The sequence below is a fragment of the Pipra filicauda genome, unplaced genomic scaffold, assembly GCF_003945595.2.
Source record: "Pipra filicauda isolate LSUMZ 115617 unplaced genomic scaffold, ASM394559v2 scaffold87_size3191425_pilon, whole genome shotgun sequence".
In the NCBI taxonomy this organism is placed as follows: domain Eukaryota; kingdom Metazoa; phylum Chordata; class Aves; order Passeriformes; family Pipridae; genus Pipra; species Pipra filicauda.
The window spans coordinates 647071-670028 of NW_024105064.1; the positions used below are offsets into that span (position 1 = coordinate 647071).

The 22958-nt window shown below is 45.5% G+C and overlaps 1 protein-coding gene across 5 annotated transcripts in view; it reads left to right on the forward strand.

Annotated features, from left to right (window-relative positions):
• The window catches only part of RERE (arginine-glutamic acid dipeptide repeats), a 204028-nt gene that overhangs the window by 24038 nt on the left and 157032 nt on the right, over positions 1–22958 (forward strand). The window contains exon 1 of one of the 5 annotated variants that reach the window (XM_027728782.2): positions 13252–13395. The exons of 3 other annotated variants lie outside the window; for them this stretch is intronic. The gene's annotated coding sequence lies outside the window, so the exon portion shown is untranslated. Of the gene's footprint in view, positions 1–13251; positions 13396–18184; positions 18203–22958 lie in introns of those variants that run through there. One more of the 5 variants, XM_027728784.2, reaches the window with a different exon arrangement.

The window sequence follows — 22958 nt, forward strand, 5'->3', positions numbered from 1 at the left end:
ATGGAGGGGCTGGAGCAGGGCCAGAGAAGAGCAACGAGGCTGGGGAAGGGACTGGAGCACAAGTGCTGTGAGGAGAGGCTGAGGGAGCTGGGGGGGCTCAGCCTGGAGAAGAGGAGGCTCAGGGGAGACCTCCTCACTCTCTGCAACTCCCTGACAGGAGGGGGGAGCCAGGGGGGGTTGGTCTCTTTTCCCAGGCAACCATCAGCAAGACAAGAGGGCTGGGTCTTCAGCTGTGCCAGGGGAGGGTTAGGTTGGATATTAGGAAGAATTTCTTTGCAGAGAGGGTGCTCAGCCATTGGAATGGGCTGCCCAGGGAAGGGGTGGATTCTCCATCCCTGGAGGTTTTTAAGCTGAGACTGGATGTGGCATCAGTGCCATGGGCTGGGAACCACAGCGGGGTTGGATCAAGGGTTGGACTGGATGATCTCAGAGGTCCCTTCCAACCCAGCTGATTCTATTACCTTGTGTAGGTGCATCACCCTGTGTAGGTGCATTGATGTTTTGAAAATCACCCATGTGATATTAAAACATGGTAATCTGTTGGCAAGAGCACAAAACTGCCTTTGTTTGCAGAACTTAATAAGCTGCAAGCCAAACCCCAAAAATATGCCAAGGCAGAGAATTGGACGTGCTAAAGTGAGGCCTGGCAGTTTCAGTTACAGCCACAGCTGAGGGTGCACGAACTTGTTTGCTGCCTTAAGTAATAATTCAGATTTTCTTCCGTGGCGTCTGGTGGAAAAAAAAAAATAAAATAAATCTTGTGTTGGGTGGTGTTGGATCACATTTGGTCTTATTAGGACGTTCTGAGAAATGTAAAATGGCAGCAAATCCACCTTGGTTGGATCCTAATCAGCTGCAACACCAAAGTTATTGGGTTCTTAACCAGAATTGGCACACAGAGCTGAAATTCATTAAAAGTCGTTCTTAGAGCGGGATTAGTTTTTCTCGGTTGGAATTACTGCTGGCTCATCACTTAAAGCAGAGTTTTTGTGGGTGAAGTGTTTGCCAGAGTAATTTACCATCTCAACAGTAATTGTGACTGGTTTGGGGAAGGAAGTCTGTATAAATATCCCTGTATAACTTTGTTCTCTGGCAGTTTGAAGGCTCTCTGTTTGGGGAAATCAGTTCTAAAGGATTCCAGCAGCAGTTCAGGAAACACTCCACAGCAGGCCAAGGCTACAATGGCTGAGAAGTACCTGCTCTCAAAAAACATTACTGCTCGCTTAAAATAAGATCTTTTTGGCACACACGGAGCCAACTTGCACCTGCAGTGGAGCTGGAGAGAAATGCATCTTCAGGAACAACAGGGACTCAGGGAAGGGTCAGGGATTTGGTTATGATTCAGTGCCAAACTCTGCTAACTCCTTGGAATTACCTTTTTTTTCTAAAACTGAACTGTGCTGATCCTGCCCTGGTTTGTGGCTTTGCAGTCCTGCAGCCCCAGTGAGCTGATGGCTCCTCTGGGGAAAGGGCAGAAAAACTCGTGGTGGGATCTTCTGCATCTTTTATTTTTAGAAACTAAACACTTCCCAGAGAAACACCCTCCCTGGTTCAGTTCTGTCCTTATGGGGAGATCTGGCAAGCTTTGATTTCCTCCTTTCATGGACTCAGCTGTGTCTTGACACCAAAAAGTTGTCTTGAATTCCATCCTGCAGTGAGGAGGTTGATGGTCAGTGTCTGGCTGGCTGTTTGCTTTTGGCTTCCAGTTTTCTGTGGCAGCAAAAAAAAAATGTCTCCTACTTAGCTCCTATTTTATGAGTTTGTTTTTATAACTGTTTGTGTCTTGAATCTTTAGGCAAAACCCTGAAGCAAGGTGTTCCTGTATTGGTGTCTTGAAGGAAAAGGTACTGAAATGTCATTTTTTCCACTAGCTGAGCACACAGTGCAGATACAATTTCAAAATGGGATTTCCTTTGTTTTTGGTAGTTTATCTCCCCTGGAAATTACAGTAATCATTGGAGTAGGAAGCTTTCAGAGGCAGAAAGAACAGTTTAAGGAGCTCGCTTCTGCATTCAGAGGAAATGCTTTCACACCAGAATGTTGCAGAGTAATGTTTGAATCCTTTTTCTCTTACCCTGTGACCAGCCATTCCGTCCATTTGTACACTGAAGATCATGTTCTGCTTTCCAGGTAAACCTTAATTTGAAAACATAATGATATTTAAAACCATTCCATCTCTTTTGTAGTGTGGGATTGATCACCCCAGGCCAAGAACCAAAACCAGGGAATGTCAGTCTGTCAAATATACCCAGCCAATATACCCAGGGATCAAAAATAGCAAAATGCAATTACAGGCTAATTGATGAATGTAATTACATGTAGATTTGACCAAAACTAGGTTCTGCAACATTAGCAATTTAATTACAAAACGCATTGTGATTGTAAACCTAGCAAAAAATATTTTCCTGGTAGAGGTAGCTGCTATTTCACATCCTGTTTTTCACATAAACTGGTTTTAGTGGCCAGTGTAAGAACAAGTGAAACATCTGAATTTGCATCAGAATGAAGCTTCCTCTGGAAACTTGAACACAGTTTTAAATTTCTCGCAAAATTTTAAACTTAAAGTAACTTTAATCCTCACAGCTTTCGACTGTTGCCTGCAAATTGGATTTTAAACCTCTTGTCAAGTGCCAGCCAGTCAGTTCTCTTGGTGGGATGTCATTGGGGAATGTTGAATCCAAGCATTTTGCCTGGTGTGTGTCTTTTCACTCCTGGTGAAAGTCTCTTCCTTTCCCTGGTGTGGCAGTGTCTGAGTCTCAGCACGAGTTAGTTCAGGTAATTTTTTAAAAGCTATTTCTAATCTCATCTTTATTGGCTTAACTAAAACCCTTGATTTGGAACCCAGATTTCAGCATTTTTAGGTCTCTACCAGTTCTGTCTTGGGGGGGAGGTTGGTTTTTTAGTTTATTATCAATATTTTGAAACAGCCCCTCTTGGCTCTGTCTTTTTTGGCACAATAAAGGCTGCTGAGGTGAGAGGGGTTTTCTGGAGAATCCTGGGGGGTGTTTGTGGTGAGCTGCTGCTGCACAGGCAGCACAAATCATCTCTGGGCCTGATCCAGGGGTTTTTGATGCAGGAAACAGGTGGTGACAGGGCAGTGGCAGCTAATCTGGGTGGGATGTGCTCGGGAGAGCAGGAATGTGGGAGATGGCTGCCCTGCCATGGCTGGCATTGGTATTGGAATAGCTGTCAGGAAAGGTCACAGTCCTGCTGATCCAACGGGAAAGCCACACAATCTCGTTAGCAGGTCCTGCCCCACCCCAGAGAGGATTACAGGGCAAGAACAGCCCATCGTGGGTGTCCCTTCCTTGCTCTCCAGAGGAGATTGATTTATTTTGCAGGTGTGTGAATGACAAAAGACAAAACTCGAGTTAACTTTTCTTCACAAAACGTCCCCTTCGTGTAACACTTGAGCTGTGCTTTTCTAAGTAACCTCCTAATGATCCACAAGCTTGCCTTTGGCTTAAGAAGATTAAGGAATTAATGTCAAATTACAGACATAACTGCAAATAGTATTTACTGTGTTCAGCATGCAAGGAGAGGCAGCCAGTTGACAAACATGAAATATATTTTTTTAAAAAGCTTTTTTCTTTTTTTTTTTCCCTTAAAGGAAGGATCACAACTCCAACAATGTCAGTGTGTTGTGTGTGTATGTGAGGAGAAGATGCCTTGGCCAGAGAGAGGTGGTTGTTTTGTGAGGTTTGGCTGAGGATACAGGCGAGGAATTGGAGGTGTCACTTTAATTCTGCATCAGACAGTTCCCTCTGTGTCAGCAAAGGCTGGGAGATCACGGTTTTCAGGCAAAGTGTACGTGTGTGCAGGGGGTTAGTTGGGGGTGAGACAATGATAAAATGCCTAAGAAGATTGTCTGTGTTACATAATGCTAATGGAATTATGGCTGGATAAACACATTAATATGAGGGAGGGAGGGAGGGAGGAAAATGCCCAGCCTGCAGCTGTGGGAGGCACAAACGTTGCTGCTGGAAGCCAGGGCATCATTTCTAGGGATGGGTTTAAATTCGGTGGAGCTCGTTAAAAATAACACACAAATGTTCGTTTTCCGAGCTGTGAATGGCTCACCTTAATCTCTCTATTGTGGTCGAGGGAAAGGGAAATGAGGGCTGAGGAAATGCTCTTTAGCAAAAGATGAGAAAGCCACAAGGTTGCTCGTCTGTGAGGAACTGCAGGTAATGTTTTTTTGGGTGCACAGCAGTTGGGTAATTTTCAGTCAGAGCAGCAGCGGGTTTACAGAAGGAACAGGTTCTGCTAAAACAGGGGCTGGACTTTTGATCCCTTTGGAGGAAAAGATCTGTATTGAGATGTAAAGATTTGTAGTTGTCAGAGGCTCAGATTTGTCTTTAAATAGATGCTGGTTTTAGCTACTGCTCTTACTTCTTTGTCAGTGTTGATGTTCAGAGGTAAATAAACATGTGAGAAGGAGGGAGGTTAAAACTTCCCGTGACTGTGAGCTGGAACAAGTGTTGGAAAACTGCACACTTGGGATGTGCAGAAGGACAGAGCTGTGAGCAGGAGGTCTGGGAGATGCTTTGCCTGTCTGTGACACTTAATTTAGACCTTCAAAGCTGTGATTCTCTTGCAGCAAATCTCTCCAAGGAAGACAATTTGTGATGGAATTGTCTTCTATCCTTTCTGCAGGATAGGGTTTCTGCCTGCTCACATTGCCAAAAACTGTTCTGACCTCCTTTTCCAAGTCTTTATTTTGCTGGCAGTGACTTAGTGTGTTGAAGAGACAAATGATTTTCTTCTGCCTCTCTGGCTTTACGTTGAGCTTGTTTAAACATATATAAAACCCCCCCACTTTTATTTTAACTCCTCATTTCTCCCGTGATTTACTTTTAAAGGAAAGGGTGGTTTGGAGATAGCCCTGAATTCTTAAGGCCCTTAGAGTTCTTGCAGGGTCCAAAGGAAGGTCCTCAGGAGATCTCTCTGAATCCCCTTAGATGAAGGATGAGTGTCCTCGTCCAGGAAGATTAGAAGGATAATCAGAGATTTTGTGAAACAGAAGACAGGTCTCCAGGATGAGATGTGTGAGTGAAGCTCAAGAGCCTGACCTTGTGTGTTTACCTGCTTGTCTGGCCTAGAACATGAGGCCCTGGGGCTGGGGGATGAAGAGGAGGGTGGTGGGGTGAAGGAAAAACCCTCCCTCCTGATTTTGAGCCTTCAATTGTCTGCAGAGCTCCGTAGGAATTGCTGGCATGGTGTGACTTGTTCTCTCCTCACTCATCACTCCTGAGCCCCTTTAATTCCCAGGATAAAACCAAGATGACATCATTCAATTCTGCAGTCTGGTTTTTCTTTGGGTTTTTGTTGTTTGTTTTTTTCTCTTCTCCTCTTAAGGGCTCAGATTTGGGGGAAAAAAGTGAAACCCCAAGAACTGAATTGATGAAGTTACTGATTAGATTCTCTCCTTTCTGGTGTCACTGTTATCTTTTGCAAAAAGTTTACAATCAGTGAGTGAGAATTGAATGATGTATTTTCACGTGGCAGTAACCAACCCTCATTTGGGATTAAAATAGGTCTTCTAATAGTAATTTGATAACTAAGTGGATTTTTAATCAACTGAAATTCCATGCCTTAACATCTTTCTCTTACGAATAATAATTAAAAACTCCGGTTCTTAGGATGGCTGATGTTCAAACAGATCAAGAGTGGCTCCTGCAATCCATCCTCAGCCTGATAGAAAAAATCTGGGAGACAGCAGCTTCCTTTTTCCCTTCAGTGAAAGGTGCACGTGAAGTCTTGGAAAACAAAGCTCAGCCTTTATTCAGGATGAGCCGGTTAATTCTTCTTCAAAGTGCCAGAGAAGTAGCAATGGTTTTTAATAGCTTTGTACTTTAGTCAGAGGTTGTGTCTGCTTTTGTTAGGAGCACATTGACAGCACAGATCAGGGAGGATATTTATGGGTGTAAATTTAGAAAATACATTTATCTCTCGAGGGCAGAAAAACGCTGCTGGTTTTACCGACGTGTCACCATTTTTGGGGTCAGACCCTGCTGGTTTGGGGGTTGTTGCACAGCAGTGGTGTGGGTTTGAGTGGAGGAGGGCATTGGGGTGATGTCACTGATGAGGAGTTGGCTCTAGAGGGTGCTCTGAACCAAGGCAGCGTCTCCTTCCCCTCTTTAACATGCACAGATGAGGTTTGGCTGAAGAAAAACAATAAAAATCTCCCTGTTTTCCCCCTGCCTTTCTCCCCCACCACACGGGCTCTCACTGCCTTGGAAACCTCAGCCTTGCTTTGGCCTGGAGAGTTTGTCTGGAAGATGCTGCTTAATTATTTAGCTCTGGGGGGATTCCTGCACTGGGAGCTTTAACATCCTTCCCAGTGTTTTCATGCTGACTTAAATAATTTGGATGTTTGAAGTATCTTTGGAGGCCTTTATAGAGCATAAATAAAAGCATGAGGGCTTCAAATTGGATGGCATTTTCTCCCTTTCTTGGACAAGAGGTAAATTACTGCATTTTTACCTCAATATATTAATGGAGAAAGAAACAGTGTCTTGACCTGCTGTGATTTTTAATATCCCTCTCTAGCAGCTGGTAATAACTGGTAATAAAACATGTAATAATGTACAAATTCCACACTGAGATTTCACAGAGGGAGTTTTTTTTTTTTTCCTGTTGGCTATAACCGTCCAGGTAACACTTTCTTCTTTTTCTTCCTTTTAAAATAGTCTTTGCCACCCTTTCCCAAATGTTCCTGGGGAGGGAATTTCCTGGTTGCAAACTGGAAAGCCTCAAAGTGCTGATGGTTCTTAAGTCACAGAGTAGGGGGGGGGGAGTCACCTCCTGAATGAAAAGCTGAACTCCTTTTAACAAGTAATTTAAAACATGAAAACACAGCACTGGCATTAATTGCACAGATATAGACTGGACTTCCAGCTCTCTTCATTCAGGGACCTTTTTAGTAGATTTTTTTGCTCTGAGCTTGGGGAATTGTTTCCCTGATGATGGGAAAAAATCCCTGTGTTGTTTAAGGTCTGTCGTGAAGCTGCAGCTCAAGTTTTTGGCCAGGGAATATTTACACCTACAAGTCTGGTGTCTGCTCAGATCTTTTTGCTGCATTTTTGGCAGGGATGTTGTTGCATTTCTCTCACAGCTTAAAAGAAAGTCTTGCTCTGGGACTGTGATTGTGCTCCCCTCTTTTGTCTCGCTGACTGTACTTTGTCTTTGCAAAAATGTGACTGTTTCCCCCTGAATATACAATCAGGTAATGGAAATCTCGTAATTTTTACCTCTGACTTGAGTGGTTATGAGGACAGTAATTGTTTCAGCCTGATGGAGATTAAAACTTGTCTCCCATGTCAGTTATTAAATGTGGAAATAGCTGCAGGCTGTGGAATAAAACATTTGATTTATTTTGCAACCCTGTGAAAGGCCATAATGCAAGAACTGTATGGATTTGTTTGGTATAAAAGCTTAATTTAAGAGGAGAAGCAGCAGCAGCAGCAGCCTACTAGACCATTTCTGGCTGTGATTTCTATTTTAGGAGGCTGGAGCCCAACGTGGTGATTTGTGTGGTGTAATGACGGTAATTCCGAGCTGGAAGATGAGTTGTCTGTAATTCTGAGCCTCTCTCAGTGTTACAGCTCCTTATCAGCAGAGTTAACACGAGGTGAACTGTCTGTAATACATGGAGTTTTCCTCCTTTTCTCAAGTTAAAGGTTAAAGTTATTACAAGCATGTGTGCTGGCTTTTGTTGGCATTGAGGAGTGCTCTGCTTGCTTGCACATTATTGCTCTGGACATATTTTTCTACTTAACGTGGTGAGCAGTTGTTTAATTGCAAAAGCTGTTACTTCTCTTGATCCCGACTAGAGTAAAAAATCAATGTCCTCTCTGCAGTCTGAACTAATAGGAATCAAACTCATTGAAGGATGAAAATGGTTTAATCAACAGAGAGCTGTCTTAGAGGTTATTTTAAAAAAAACAAACCAGCCAACAAACCCCCCCCACCAACCAAACCCCCCCAGCCCAGCTCTGGAACTAATGAGCAGAGCTCGGTGCTTCTTCCTCCCTGCAGCTGGACTAATGAAGGGAAGGTAAGGCCAGGTTTTAATCTGCCAGGGAGAGAGTGAGATTCTTGGGGGCTGTTTGATTTCAAAGGCTTTCCTTTTAACCACCACTTCTTGTCTCTGTCTTCAGCCTTTGTAGGAGCTGACAAAAATGAGGTCTAATGATGGGTCTCTTTGTAGTGGAAGCCATGAAAGGCACTTGGGCTTTTCATTCCAAGGACTGAATCCAGCACAATTGTCTCCCTTGTTCTTGACCTCCTTTGTCCAGTGAGCTCTGCTTATTCCAGATACATCCATGGCACCTCTGGTTGTTGGGACCCCAAAGTGTGGATTTCCCTGGGCAGTCCCGAGGGGAGTGACAGCTTGGTTGGCCATTCCTTTGGAAAAACGTAGGTGGGGTTGGAATTGTTGCCTTGTAACCCTGTAAATCGGGGAGTGGACTAAGCAGTCACTGCTTGGGGAGCTGTGGAATAAACTTGGTGTTGCTTCTTGAAATCACCGTTAATATTTAAGCCCTTTTAACAGCTGGGCTTTGCAGGCGAGCCTGGAAATACAGGTTGGAGACAGTTCTCCTGTTCCCCCTCTTTCCCCCCCCTCCCCAATTTTATTTCCTCCTGGCATGCCCTGCTTAATCTGTTTTACCTGTGCTACCCACTGGCATGCTCGTGGAAGTCAGGCAGGTGCAGTGGGACATTTTTGGCTGGTGTTTAGGGGGAGAGCACAAGTTCTTGCTGTGTGTGGTTCCCCCAGTGTGAACTTCCATGTGCTTATTGTGATTTAACGTTTTCCTTCTGGAACTTGATGGCTGAAGGGAGTGAAGAATGAAGTGGATCTGTGACTGCTCAGTGATGATTCTGTGAAACTGAAACAAAGTCTTTAAATTCTGTTTTCACCTCTTGATGTGCCACCCTGGCACGTTCAGATCCAAAAAAAAACCCCACAAAGCAGCAGATTTTATTTCAGGAGGAATTTGCCTGCCAAGCTGTAATAAAATGGATTGTTAATGAACTCGTGAGGTGACATGTATGCTTTTTTCCTGATGAAACATTAGCATGAAAATCCAGCAGTTCCTGTCAGTCTCCTTGTCAAAACCCAGACAGGGCGTTCAGAAGGGATGAGACAACAGCACATGGAGCTGGGGAAGGTGCACTTTATATTTGCTCTGGGAATCCCACAGCCCTGCCTGTGCTTTTCTGGATTTCTGAGCACTTTGCACACTGGTTCTGTTGTTTGTTAGTTCACGTTCTGGTTAATGAGATGATTTATCAGCTGGAGGGGGAGCCAAGCACAGCAAAGAGCTTCTGGGCTGTTGCTTACCTTGGTGCTGTCTGGGTTTGCCCTCCTTGCCCTCGGCCGGGCCGTTGGCAGCACTTGGGGGGGGGAAACCTGAAAACTTGAAATTTTCAGCTGCAAAGTCAAGTCTCTTGGTGGGCTTCGTGACTTGACTTGAGTTCGCGGTGTTTTGGTGGGTTTTGCAGCGTTTTTTGGAGGCTGACACTAGGTGGCAATGCTGCAGCTGGGCCCTGTCACCTCCCTGGCAACTGGGCACACTTTGCTTTCTGTTGAAAGAGGATTTTTCTGTCTCTCTGCAGTGGCTTTCAGGCTGGTTTTGTTGGGACATTGCAAACTTGCCTCACGTCCTCCCAAACTCGTGAGTTCCTTTCGTCCGGGAGTGTTTACTTTTCCTATAAACTTAATGTAGGACGTATAAATACTTCCGTAAATGAATGTTTGTTTGCTGGAATTGTCCCTCTGTGGCTGTGTTTCAGGTCTCCATTTGCAACCTGCAGGCAGTTATTCCACCAGAGATGTGACACAATGCCTGGGACACGATTTAGGATGGCAGGGGGTGGTACTCTGGCATTTTACAGTTTTCTGCAAGTGCTTTCAAGAAATTCCATGGATACCTCTCCCATAACCTTATTGGATGTGATGCCTTGCAATTATTTGGCTGCTCAGTTCTGACGGGGATTTTCTCTTTTAAGTTTTTCTCTCTTATTTTGTGGGGATTGCAAGAAAAGACAACTAAACAGAAGATCTGGGATGCCTTTTATGCTGAATTCTCTTAGCAGGCCACTGGAGGAGCAGTGGAAGGGAAAAGCTGGTGTGTTGCAGGTGTAGCCTTCCTAAAAATACAAAATTTCCCTGTTCCTGTAGCTGCATAACACGTGAAGCCAACAGGAATGTAGATAAAACCAGTGTGTGTTCTGCTTGAGGATTCTGAAGGAAGTTCAGAGTCAGGATACAGTCACATGAGTGGGATTTTTAAGCCCTTGGTGTGATTTTATGTTGTTTTATGTTAAACACCGACAGGAAAACATGCATTGTATCGACAAGCAGCACTGATTTATGTTAAAATATACAGCGGGATCCTTTTCTTTCCAGAGAGTTGTTTGATGAGTTGGTGTAAGCTGTGTTTAACTGTTGCCACCTCCTCAATCTGCAGCGTGAGAAACATCGTGAAACTCGCTCTGAAAGGCTTTTGTGGCTCTTAATTGGTTGATAACAGCTATCAAAAATCGGCTGCTTCCTTTCAGGTGACTAAAAGTCCCTGTGTAGGTGGTTGAAGACTCACTGCTGTGTGAAAATGTGCACCAGTGAATCCCTGTCTGCCTGAAAACAGCAACTCAAAATAAGCAGAGTCCAGCAAACTGCTCAGATAATTCGTGTGATTTAAGGGTTTAAGCACAGTTCTGAATTGATCTCTCTATCGAGTCTTGCAAAGTGTAAAGAGACCTTTCTCAGAAGGATTAAAGTTATATTTAAGTAATTGGCTGTAGCATGGCCAAGGCAGACACCCCCCAGTGCTTGGGTGCAATTCTTACCCTGCTTTATTTTTTTTTAAGGCTCTTAAGAAATGTGGGAAAATATCCCTTTTTTAAAAGAAACCTCTATTTCTTTCCTGTGAGAGGGCAGCTGTCTTGTTTGCTTACTCTTATGAATCTGTAGGGGTGAAAAAAGAAGAGGAATAAACTGAGAACCTTCACATTATTCCAAGTTTTTGGGGGTATCTCGTCCTATAGTTTTGGGAAGCCAAGAATTTCTTCCCCGTGTAACCGAACCGGGGTCGTGTGGTTTTAAACTGTTAACATTTCTTCAAGATTAAGAGTAGAAACTTCCTGTTTTTAGAGCTTATCTCCCTGTCTGGAGGGAGAGATTATTATAGGTATGGTCACATCCTGTGGTTGTTGTCACTTAGGGAGGGAGGGAAAAAAAAAAAGCCTATTGAATTTTCAGAGGCCTTTGAAGGTGCTGAGTGATTACTGCCCCAAAAAACCGAGCTGGAGTCACCATTCCCAGCCCCTCTGTGATTCCAATGGAAAGCCCTAAATCCACTGCAAATTCCACAGCTCTGTTAGTTCAATCTGTGTGTGGAGAAAAACCTCCTGGTAAAGGATCTGGCTCACAATCTTCCTTCCAGAGCAAGGGAGGCATTTGGGAGTCATTTCCTTTAGCTGGGAGTCCCAACATGCTTGATGTTAGAATAGTTTAAACACAGGCCACAGGCTCTTGATGGGGGTATCGAGTTTTCCATTCCCAGAGTTTTAGTTTAAACAGGCAAACTTCCATTGTTTTACAGTTGCTTTGATAGAGTTGGAAAAAGATGCATTTGCTTAGTTCTTCCTCCCCTCCTTTTCTTCAGCTTTACCCCTCCCACACATATTGAAACTATTGAGGGTTTTATTTTGTTTGCTTTTTTTATATATACAGCTGAGAACAAATAGCTTCCTGTTTGCTTTTTAATGCATGTATTAGATTTTCCAGTATGTAAATTTTCCCTTTGAAATATGACTTCTTTTCTTGACAAATATTTGGATTTTTTTCCCCCCCTTGTCCTTCTAAAATAACTTCTGTGCATTCTTTTGTGTTGAATTCAAGAAGCTGCCAAACAGGTTGATGTCTTGCCCTAAGTACCACAAAATCTGGCAGACACACTGGATTTTGTTTTAATATTCTTGGTTTGCAGGTTACCATTCTGTAGTTTGGAGGTTCCCAGGGCAGGGATTTTCCACAAAATCATTTTTGAATGTCACTGTTGGTCCCTACAGAGGAGAAGAAACAAACCAGGAGGGAAATATCAGAAAAAAAAAAAGTGATTTCTGTGATGAGCAAGTGAAATTTTTTTGCTTAAATTTGCCTTGCCTGGCTTGTTTTGATTTCCAGCTCTGAGGCTGCACCTGGTTTTGAGCCACTTGTCTCACTTGGTTACAACATCCCAGCTGAGTTTCACACCCATCCTCTCGTACCTATGCACATAACAGCTTTTATTTTAAAATCTCCTGCATTCCTCAGCTTGTTTATCTTTTTTTGTGTTCTTTCCCTCACCCTTCTCTCTTCCCACCCCGTCTTTCTGGTTGAATTTTGCCCTCTTTGAGGTGCAGCTCCCTCAGCCCAGTGCCCTCCAATGAAGTTTTAACCCTGCCCTGTCCCTCCTCTGCCTCAGGTGTGTTTTCCCTTGGCCTTTTGTTGGGCTCAGGGGGTTCTGGAGCTGCTACAATCGAGTCTCCAGCCTTTGGAGGGGGAGAACAGGGAGCTGTGAACACTCATTTGATTGTGGGAGCAACTCTGAGCTGTTTCTTTTTGGGTTGTGGTTGGTTGACTGAGGGTTTCCAGTGGTTTTTTTGCTTGTTTGTTTTCCCCAGCACTTCCTAAGCTAGGCCTTCCTGTAAAATCCTGCTTTTTTCACGTGTTAGCATGTGAATTGCCTTAGTCCTCACAGCTCCCTGGGGGAGCCACTCTTGTTTTTTCATCCCTACTGTGCCAGAAACGCTGTGTGCATCCAAGACTGTACAAAAATAACCCACCAGATTCCTCCCAAAGACACACAGAAGGGAGCTGTGCAGCCCTTTATCCCGGAATCCCCTATTCCCATTCTTCAGCTGAGTGATGCCCTGACTGTACCAACAGTCTATTTTTTGGCTCTGTCACAGGTTTGAGCCAAATTTGTGGTTTTTTTACCTCGTAACAAGCCATTGTTTTAACCAGCACCAAGTGCCACCAGTCTGCACAGGTCTGGGGAGCGATACACTTTTTTATTTCTTTGGGGGGATTTTTTGTCTGCATTTGTGTGTTGCTCCAGCCTTGTGCCCCTCTTGCCAGTTGGAGTTTGGTACAAAGGTGTTACCTTGCAGGGCTGGCAAAGGGGCAGTTGGTGGCAGTTGCTGGTGACAGTTACAGAAGGTCGTTGTCTGCAATTCTTGGGCCTCAGGGTCGTTAAAAAGAGGCTGAAGTTGCTCAGACTTTTCTGTGCTTGGCAGGGTTTTCCTTCCCCGGGGTATTGATGTGGTGCTAGAATTTAACAGTGACCTGTGAGGAGTTACAGCTTGAGCAGAGGTCATCTGGAATATAAACCTGAACAGCAGGTAAGTACAGGAAAAGAGTCAGAGTTCTTGAACCATAAAATGTGTGATAGTGTCAGTAATTTGGTTTTGCGGGCTCCAGGTTAGATGCTGCGTAACCAGAGGCCTGGGGGGGGGAACCCTCACCCCAACCAAAACCAAAAAACCCTACAAAACCCAACAAAACACAGTCTAACCCAACAAAAAAAAGGCAAACCTCTTAAAGGTCTGTAAAGGGTGGAGATTTGAGAGAGGTTCATCCAAATTTCAGCAGTTCTACTGTAATTTAAAATAACCCTTCCCGTGCTGGTTTTAAGAACTGCTGAGTATGTAAATGTGGAGGAGAGGAAGCAGCCAGGGCTGTTTAACTGTGTGCAGAGTTTACAGCCTCCTCAGGCTGGGATTAGAGCACCAAATGGCCTTTTGATTATGTCGAGGCAATAACAACACTGCTCCGAGTTTCCTCTCCCAGGTTACATTCCAGGAGTGTGGAAAAGCGCCCTGGTGTAACTGTGGAGCAAGTGGTAGCTGGGTCGGTGCTGTGGCTGCCTGGAGCTCAGAGCAGCTCTCCTGTTGGGTCTCTCCCACGTGCTCCCGGATCTACAAGCACAGACAAGACCTTTCCTGCTCGGAGCGGGTTTGAAGCCGTTTGTGTGCAGACAGCAGCAACTGTCCTGTCAAGAGCCGAGTATCAGTTCCTCTCAGCTGTGCTTGTAGCAATAAAACAGTGCATTATTTACAGAGGAATAGAAACCTCACCTCTAACCTGACCAAAGGTTTTGTGTTTAGACAGAGCCCAGATGCTTTGATGTGGAGTTGAAAACAAACAGGACCGGGTAACAAATCTCTGCAGTGAGCGGCCGGGGGTGACCTTTCCTGCTGGCAGCACGGCCGGCGCTTCCCCTGCTCTGCTGAGAAACCTCCAGGTGACCGCTGGCCTCTGGAATTCTCCAGCTAATTCTGGGCTTAAACTGCCCCTCTGCTTCGGGGTTGGTTTTGTTTTGCTGGAGGAATCGCCGACAGGGAAACTCGGCCTGAGGAGCGGAGTCGAATGACACGCAAGAAAAACAGGGTTGTGACAATATTAAGCTGTCAGCTTGTTCTCCATGAACCTGCTCCCTTCCTCTTCCTCCCCTTATCCAAGGCCAAATCCGAGGGGAGGGCTTGATTTGCGTGGAGCTCTGAAGACAGTGTTAAATCCCCTTTTAAAAATAGGTTCAGCTTAGCGGGGGGCTGGTGTGTCAGACTTAGTGCTTGCCTGAGCTGGGAAGTTGTGCTGTACGAGCTTTTAGAAAACATTTGTCATGTTCACATCTCCATGCGTTCTTAAAAGTAGTTTAAGGCTTCTTTTTGTTCAATTTGTGCAGCTCCAACCTACCTTTTAACAGAACCGACTGGAGGAGTGAACTCAGAGTCAGAGGGAGCTGCTTTTAGGCGTTTGTGGGACCTCTTTGTCGTGGGTGTCTCTTGAAAGGAAAAAAAAGTTAATGTACCCATTTAATCTGTATAATCTCATTAAGCCTGTTTACGGTTAGTTTGTGTTTCAAGTGTGTGGATACCTGGGAGACCCGAAATGGCTCCTCTGGAGCAGTTTTTCTAGCGGGTGAGGTGTTTATGTGTGCCTGATGGCTAATCCTGTCAGGAGGGGCGGGGAGCGCCGCTGATCGATGGATCCTGGGGCTCGGAGGGCTTTACCTCTTTATTTAATATGCCTCAAAGTTTGCGTGTCCGCGTTTAATATTCCTGGAACACGGCGGGGTTCTGAATTATTCGCGTCTGTTGTGAGCCGTGTGTCTCGAAAGCAGCGCGTTTTCGCGGCCCTTTGAAGGCTCGCTGTCTGTCACTTCTCGGCGCTCAATCTTTCAGGAGCTGCGTGGGCAGAGGATACAAAGTGCTACAGGATCCGGGGAAAGCACTGAAAACACAAACAGGTGCTTCCCAGATTTCAGCAGCAGGCAGGGAAGGTGCGCTGAGCTCTGTGTGTGTGTGTGTGTGTGTGTGTGTAGATGCCTTTAAGCAATGTCAGGAATTACTGACAGCAAGTCAAAGCCTTATTTTTTTTAATTTTTTTAAATTTTTTTTCAGATTTCCAGCTTCTGTTGTTTATTGTCACGACCTTAATGTTTCTTCAACTAGGTGTTCTATTTAATTACGGTGTTTATAGTAAATATCAGCTCCCTTGGCTGTGTGCTGGGGCCTTGCAGCATGCGGAGTGCTTTGCTTGTAACTGCATCCCTTGTCTCAGTTCATTATCTGTTAATGGTACTCGACATGACAGGCTTGTTTTGATAAATGGAGGCTGCCAGGAAAGCTGGGATGGATTTTTGCAGGCGGTGGAATTGAGCTTCAGTTCATTGTGTAACACCAGATAACTGTTGCACACCGGACCGAGCACAACAACGTGTTCTGTGAGGGCTGGGGGCACTTGTTCCAACTCCACTCAAACTCTCATTCTCTCCTGACCCATGTGAGGGTAGATTTTGCACGGTCTTGTTGGGCTTTGTGTATGTGTAACTCACATTTCCCCCCCCCTTCCCCCTTTTCCAGACATTAAGCTTCCAGAAGTGATATTAAAAGAAAAGCTGTTTGAGTTTATGGTGCTGTGAACCAGCAAAGGTGCATTTCACGGCCAAGGAAAGATCTTTTGTGATCCACTTCCAAAAGGCAAGCTAAAAAGTCCCTGTTGCAAAATGGAGCTCGAGGCTGTACTCTGTGCATGTTTTTCCTTTCAGTCTCTGAAATGGGGGCAGATCTCCATATCTCACAGGAAAGCCAATTAGTGAGAGTTGAGTTGTCTCTGATGTTGGTGATTGAATGCTGTGGCTCTTCTGTTCATTGAAGGATCTCCAGTGTGCTGTGTACAAGCAGATGGGGCTTGGGATGATTTCACTGCCGTCTCCCACACCGCTGAATTCGGAAGTTGGTTTGTCTTGGATCTGCAAGACAGTGTCTGAGATTCAGGAATAGTCTCCAGTTCTGTTGCTGTGCTCAGACTGCTGGATGCTGTTCCCTGCACTGCTTGAACAACTTCCATCCTACTGGGATACAAACAATTCTGTGCCTTTTAAAATTATCATTATTATTATTATTATTTGAGTGCGTTTTTCCAGTATATTCTGACTTTAAGGATTTGTGGTCCAAGCTGGCTGGGTCATCTGCCCTAAAGGGATGAGGTGGTTTTGAACAAGTACCGTCAAGCAGGGTATTTTTCAACGGATGGAACCTGGCCTGAATTAACTTACTGCTGGAAAGCTCTTTTGGAAGTCATTAGGAGTAAACGCTGATTTAAATACACACTGGAGCAGCAAGTTCCCTTCCACGATTTGCCAGGTGTTGGGCCACATTTGATTAGAAAATTGAAGAGTGAGGATAAATGCAATGTGGTTTTCTTTGTGCTGACTCGAGGATTGAATTTCAGCTCTGGCAGGTTTGGAGCTCTCACACGGCTACTTGGTTACAAAGCTTGTTTTGAACCAGGTCTGGCAAAGACAGGCTCCAGCTCGGGAGCTGTTGTACCATGAATATTGCAGGAGCAGAGCTCGTGCCATACACCAGCTTCAATTTGTATTGATCAGAGCAGTCCTGTGATGTGGCAAGGGCATTAGAATTAATCAGCTCCTTCAGCTGGGGCGTGTGGTTTTAGGGAGCTATTTCTAGAAAGCGCAGAATAAATTTCAAAGTTGGGTCTTTGTCTCCTGAAGGACTCCTGGGTTATGGTATGAGACATGGTAGAAATCTGTATGGATAAATAGAGGGGAAAACACACAACTACAAATAATTACCAGCATCTGGAAAGATCAACTTGGCAGGCAGGACTTGAGGGTGTCGCTCTAATTAACTGGGTCTGTGAACCTTAATGATTATTATTATTATTACTATTTTTTCTAAATTTTTATTTTATTTTTTTTTAACTTGGCCTTTGTAAAGCCAGCTCTGGGAAGGTGTACTGCCGTATTTATTTTATGGGTAAAATATTACTGCACGCCTAGGAAATGGATTTGCTCGGCAGGGATAAAGTGTACGTTGCCCCGAGGTAATGGATTACATAGATGACTTGTTCTGCGTGTTATTCTGCAAGGGAAATAGCAAAGCTTTGCTCTAAAATTAAGTCGGTACTAGCAGCTGAAAGGTCATGGTTGTGGTGGTGAAGAACAGAGCAAGACATTGTGAGGCTCAGATGAGTTCCAGGTCTGCGTGGAGACGCACAGTGAGATAAATAGTCATTATTTAAAAAAACCCAATTAAACACAATTAAAAGGAACGCGTTCTGCCGAGCAGATGAATTTCTATTTCAAAGAGGGGGGGGGGAAGGAAGGAAGACATGGTAGGAAGGGATTTTAAACAAAATGGCTTACTAATTGAACGCGCTGCAACAAAACCCCCCTCCTGAAGTGTCTCTGAACGTGGCACTGGCCGGGCATCCCCCCCTTCCCCACCTGGGGCGTGTTGGGATCCCCCCGGCCCCCGTTGGAGCCGCATTTCCCCCCCCCCGTGTCGTGCCGTGCTCGGGGGAGGCCGGGCCATTGATATTCCTGCAGCACCGCGGGCTGGGAGCGCCGAGAGCCCCGGGGGAGATGCTTCGCCTCCCTCCTCCTCCTCCTCCTCCTCCTCCTCCTGCTCCTCCTGCTCCTGCTCCGCCGGCTGCAGATGCCTTTTCTCGCTGACCACGCTATTAAAGCGCTGCCATCAATCACGGGGCTCCCGGTTCCGGCGGGGCCGGGCGGGGAGGAGGAGGAGGAGGAGGAGGAGGAGGAGGCGGCGGAGGCGGGGAAGGAGCCGCGCGTGTGTCCGTGTGTGTTCGAGCTGCCCCCGCCGCGTGGGACCGGGGCCGGTGCGTGGGGACCGGGGGGGGTGAGCGGGGGGGACCCCGGGGGGGCTGTGCCGGGAGCGGGGAGGGGGCGGCGGGCCCGGGAGACCCCGCTCGGAGCAGCTGCTCGGCGGCGGCGGAGGGGCCTCCTTTTGTTCACCAGCTGCGCCTCCCGGCCCCGCTTCCTCCGTGCCTGCCCTTCCCGGAGCCCTCCTCCTCTTCTTCCTCCTCTCCTTCCTCCTCCTCCTCCTCTTCTTCCTCCTCTCCTTCCTCCTCCTCCTCCTCTTCTTCCTCCTCTCCTTCCTTCTCCTCCTCCTCTTCTTCCTCCTCCTCCTCCTCCCGGACACCGCGGCTGCCCCCCCCTCTCCCCCCGGCTCCAGAGCACAGCCCCTCCGGGATCGGGGTGTTTGTTTTCCCGGGATCGCGGGTGTTTGTTTTCCCGGGATCGCGGGTGTTTGTTTTCCCGGGATCGCGGGTGTTTGTTTTCCCGGGATCGCGGGTGTTTTCCCGGTCCCCCCCCATCCACCCGCGGGAGCTGCGGAGCCCGGGGCTGGCGGTGGGTGCCCCCCCGGACCTTCCCCCGGAGTTTGGCCAAGGCGGAGGAAGGATCTGGGATCCCGCTTGGAAACATCCCTGGAGAAGGTGCCCGACCGGGTGACTCGGTGCCTTTACGTGCACAGGTTGTGCTCCCAAGAGCTGCTTTTCAGTTGTTACCTGGCCAAGGATAACCTGGATGGAGGAAAGGCTTGACTTAATTCTCTTTTCCTCCTTTTGGTTTGTTTTGGGTTTTTTTATTTTTTTATTTTTTTTCCCTAGAAAAAGTTGGATCGAGTCAGTGGGTAGGTTGTTGTTGGCCTGGGAAGTTCAGAGTGTTCCATAAGGCTGCGGGGTTTTCTTTCCATAACAAACGCTTTACCTCCCTGATCTAAATATAAACAGTTCAGCCGCTAGTGTTTAATTCTGTTTTTTAAAAGCAAACGAGATAAGGAGATAAGGATTGCGTTTGCCTTATCCTGGAAGAAAGTACTTTTTTTCATTGCTCTTGATACAATGGAATGCCTTTGAAGTACTAATTGGGACAGCGTGTGTGTAACTTTTTTTAACGACGTTTAATGGTGGATAAAGATAGTGACAGGAGACCTGCTCGGCCACTTTGTTTCCTGAGGAAGAAACCAGCTCTGCTTTGTTTTGCAGTTGGTTTTAAGCTCCTCTGAGTCCATGTGGCTTCTCCCTGCATGGGGCATTGTGTGGCTGGATGGCTCCTTCCAGCCATATGGGGCGGCTTTAATTGGAGGGGAGTGGAAATGCCAGTTGACAAGGCCACTGAATTTCTTTTTTTGTTGTTGTTGTTTGTTTTAAACTTAACATTAATGTTGGGGCGTGAAGCAGGAGAAAGCGGAGAACAGAAATCTCGTGAAGTGTAGTTTCAGATGCTCCACAGATATGTTTTTTTTCTGGGAATCAGTTTAAAGTCAGCTGGATTTCAAACCCTACAGACAGCACTATTCCAACGTAAAGCCGTTAATCTGCAGGCAATTAGTTCCAGACGTGCGACCAACTCCACATTTCTCTCAGTTTTTGTTCCTGCAGGCAGTCGCAGTTTTTTGAGCACTTTTGCCCAGTGACTGTCACAAGACAGAACGTCTGAGACGCCTTTAACAGCGAGCCCAGAACGGTGGAGGAGCAGCAGCACTGAAAAGCTTTTATTTGTTTTTCCAACCCTGTAATTTAGCAGTGTTTAAACTATTTTATAAAGATCTCTGGGACCCGGCGAAAGGTGGTTTGGAGTCCCCGAGCACTCGAGTGCTCGTTGTGCTCTGGCAGGCCGGGTGCTTGGCAGGCACTTGTGGAAATGTTGTTTGATCTGGCAGCAGGAGAGAATTGCCCGGGATTACACGAGTTTTTTCACCCCCCCCGGCCGCTGTTTCAAAGTGATGCATCAGCGAGTGTTGCTCGAGAGCGTATTTTAGGGCACAAACTGCCTGTGTTCACTTAAAACATCTTTCCAGAGAGAGGCAGTTGAGAATTCGTCTTGTTTTGTGGTCAGGATTTATGAATTGAGGCAAGGGCTGACGTAATCTCTCCGACCACTTCCTTTGTGTGTGTTTTGGAGTTGATAGTGCTTTGTTTTACTTAAAATAGCCAGGGACTGTTTCTTGAATACTTTTCTATCTCCTCTCGCTGCTGTGGCCTTGAGTATGAGCAAGACAACTTGTTCCAGTTGTGTGTGATTATGTCCCTTGGAGGAAATGGTTCCTTCCTATTGTCACTAAGGTTCAGTGAATTGCTTGTATGCTAAGCAGATGAGACTTTAATTTTAATTAACATAATGATGTGTACAGCTGTTCTGTCGGAATGCATCGCCTGTCTTTGCCATTTTACTACAGGTTGTAGAGAATCCCTTGGTGTGTCTCTCAACCCCTCTTTTGCTTACTTTTATTTATGCAGAGGTGACAAGATGGGGCTTTTATCTCCTGATGTGAGTGGTTAAGAGTTCATTGCCAGAGGGCTTGAGTTTGATTTTTTTTTGCGTGTGGGAAAGAAAATAAGCTGTTTATCATTGAACTAATCCTAAACCTCCTTGTCTTTTGGGTTGAGAGGGGTTATGTTGCCTATTGTTTTGCTTAAGAGTAGCCAGAAGGAATCCCGACCTTGCTAATTTTTTAATTCTTTAATGGATGTGCAGCTTTCTAGAGCTGGCTCAGAGTGTTAGGTCAGTGTGCATGTGTTAATCTTTCCTTGTCCTGGGACTTCTTCAAGTGATACAGAGAGATTGTGCTGATAGTGTGTGTGCTGAACTAGGAGTAAAACCAGTCTGTAAAACACTGAAGTCCAGTATTTCTGTAATTTGTTGATAAATGTGGATAATACAATATTTCACCTGAGATCCGGTTACTGGTAAAAAACCCAATTGTGAAGGCAATTGCAGAGATAGGTGTATAGTGTGTTTGAGATTGTCATGGAATGCTCTTTTGGCCAAGTGATTTTCAAATTAAGGCTATTCTTTGGAGCACTGGGCTGGGCTCTGGCCGAGGAATGGATTAAAAGGTGTGGAGTGGAGTTGTTGGAGTCCCCAGCTCTTGGTTGTGGCGCTCAGGTGGTCCCTGTGGTCACAGTGTGTGTCTAAATCTGGGTGAAACTTGGCTTTGAACTGCTGCTGGTCTCAACCAGGCTTGTTTAGATCACCAAATGCTCCTTCTGATGGAGAGGGATGCCCCAGGCAGAACTCCAGAGCAGCTCAGGAGCCGGGCTGGGAACTGGGGGGGACGTTGTTGGGGACTTGGCTCCCAACAGAATATTGGACAGGGCTGTGAGCATTTTCCAGGCATTGGGAGGCAGGAATTGCATGCAGCCTGTGGTGTTTGATGCAAATGCTCAGCATTTTCACCTCTCTGAAGGTACAGAGCAGCTCTGGCTCCTTTCCTGAAGCAGTGGCTCAGAGCTGTGAGCGGCCCAACAAGCTGCAGATGAGTTTTATTTGTTTTTGTGACCTGTAATGTCTTGGCCAAGATATCTCCCTCTGCCTTAAAATAACTTTTTTGTGTGTGTTTGAACCTTGTGTATTTAAAGTGCCAGGCTCAGGAAATGACATCTAAGAACCCTGAGTAGTTCTGTTTTGTACTTTCAGGGTAAAGAAGGGAAATGGTGTATAAATCACTGTAGTCCTAGAATAGCAAGTGACCTGATATGAATCTTTAATATTGACAGTCAAGTGCAGGAATCTTCGAGTTTCTCGCCTTTGTGTGCAGAAGACTGAGCATTGCTGCAGAAACAGGGTGTCCAAGGGGCAGCAGAGGTGGCTTTGGGTGTATGAGGGGGAGATTCTTCCATTTTCCTGATCCTGACACATCACTGAACTGCCAGTGGGGTGGATATAAGCATTCAGTGTAATGAAGATTCCCAAAATAAGATGGGAAGGCCTTTTTTGGAGTAATTTCCTAGCTAATAACATGCAGATTAAGGTGCCAATCTTCTCTAATACCTGTAAAACAAGATGATTTCAGAAGGGGTGTTTCGGGAAGAAGGGCTGGGGCAGGAAAACTGGAATTCCAGCTGGACCTTGCTTAGCCCTGCTCCTTGTTTGGCTGATTCTCAGGTTGGTGTAATTCAGAATGTACACACAGAATAAATTTCTCTATTAGTAAAGATTGGAAAAGCCACAAGTGATGTAACACAGTCAAGTACTAAAGGAAAGGAGCCATGAAAAACTTGCTCTAAGCTGCCTATGAAAAGTATTCCTAAATGAATCAGAGGGAAATCTGCTTTTTATACTCCAGCTTTCTTAGCAGAAGTGAAACTCTTTCCAGGAGAGTGGACAAAAATAGTATTTATTCCAAAGTTTGCCTGGGGTAGTGGTTTGAGTTCTGACCTTTGGATACGAAGTGAGAACAAATAGTGTTGAAAAATGTAAATGATTAAAACAAGCTGGCCTTCTCTAGGAAGCATTTGTGACAAGTTTTGCCAAGAAAAGGTCTGGGTGATTGGATTAATGTTTTATTTGAATGGGATTTGATTGTGATGTGTAGATTTTCTTACAGTGTTTTTTATATAATGGCTGTAAATTCAGCATTAACCACGTTGCTGTGCACTTCTCTTGGGAAGTGATGGCAAATTCCAAAAGGAAACTTGATTTAATTATTCCTCTCTGAAAATGGGGATCACTTTCTTTTTCATAGGATGACAACACAGTGGGAAATAACAAATCTGGACTGTGTGAGGGTTGGTTCCTAAAAGTTTGATACTTGCAGATTTATCATTCTGTGTTTTCCCCTGTATTTTT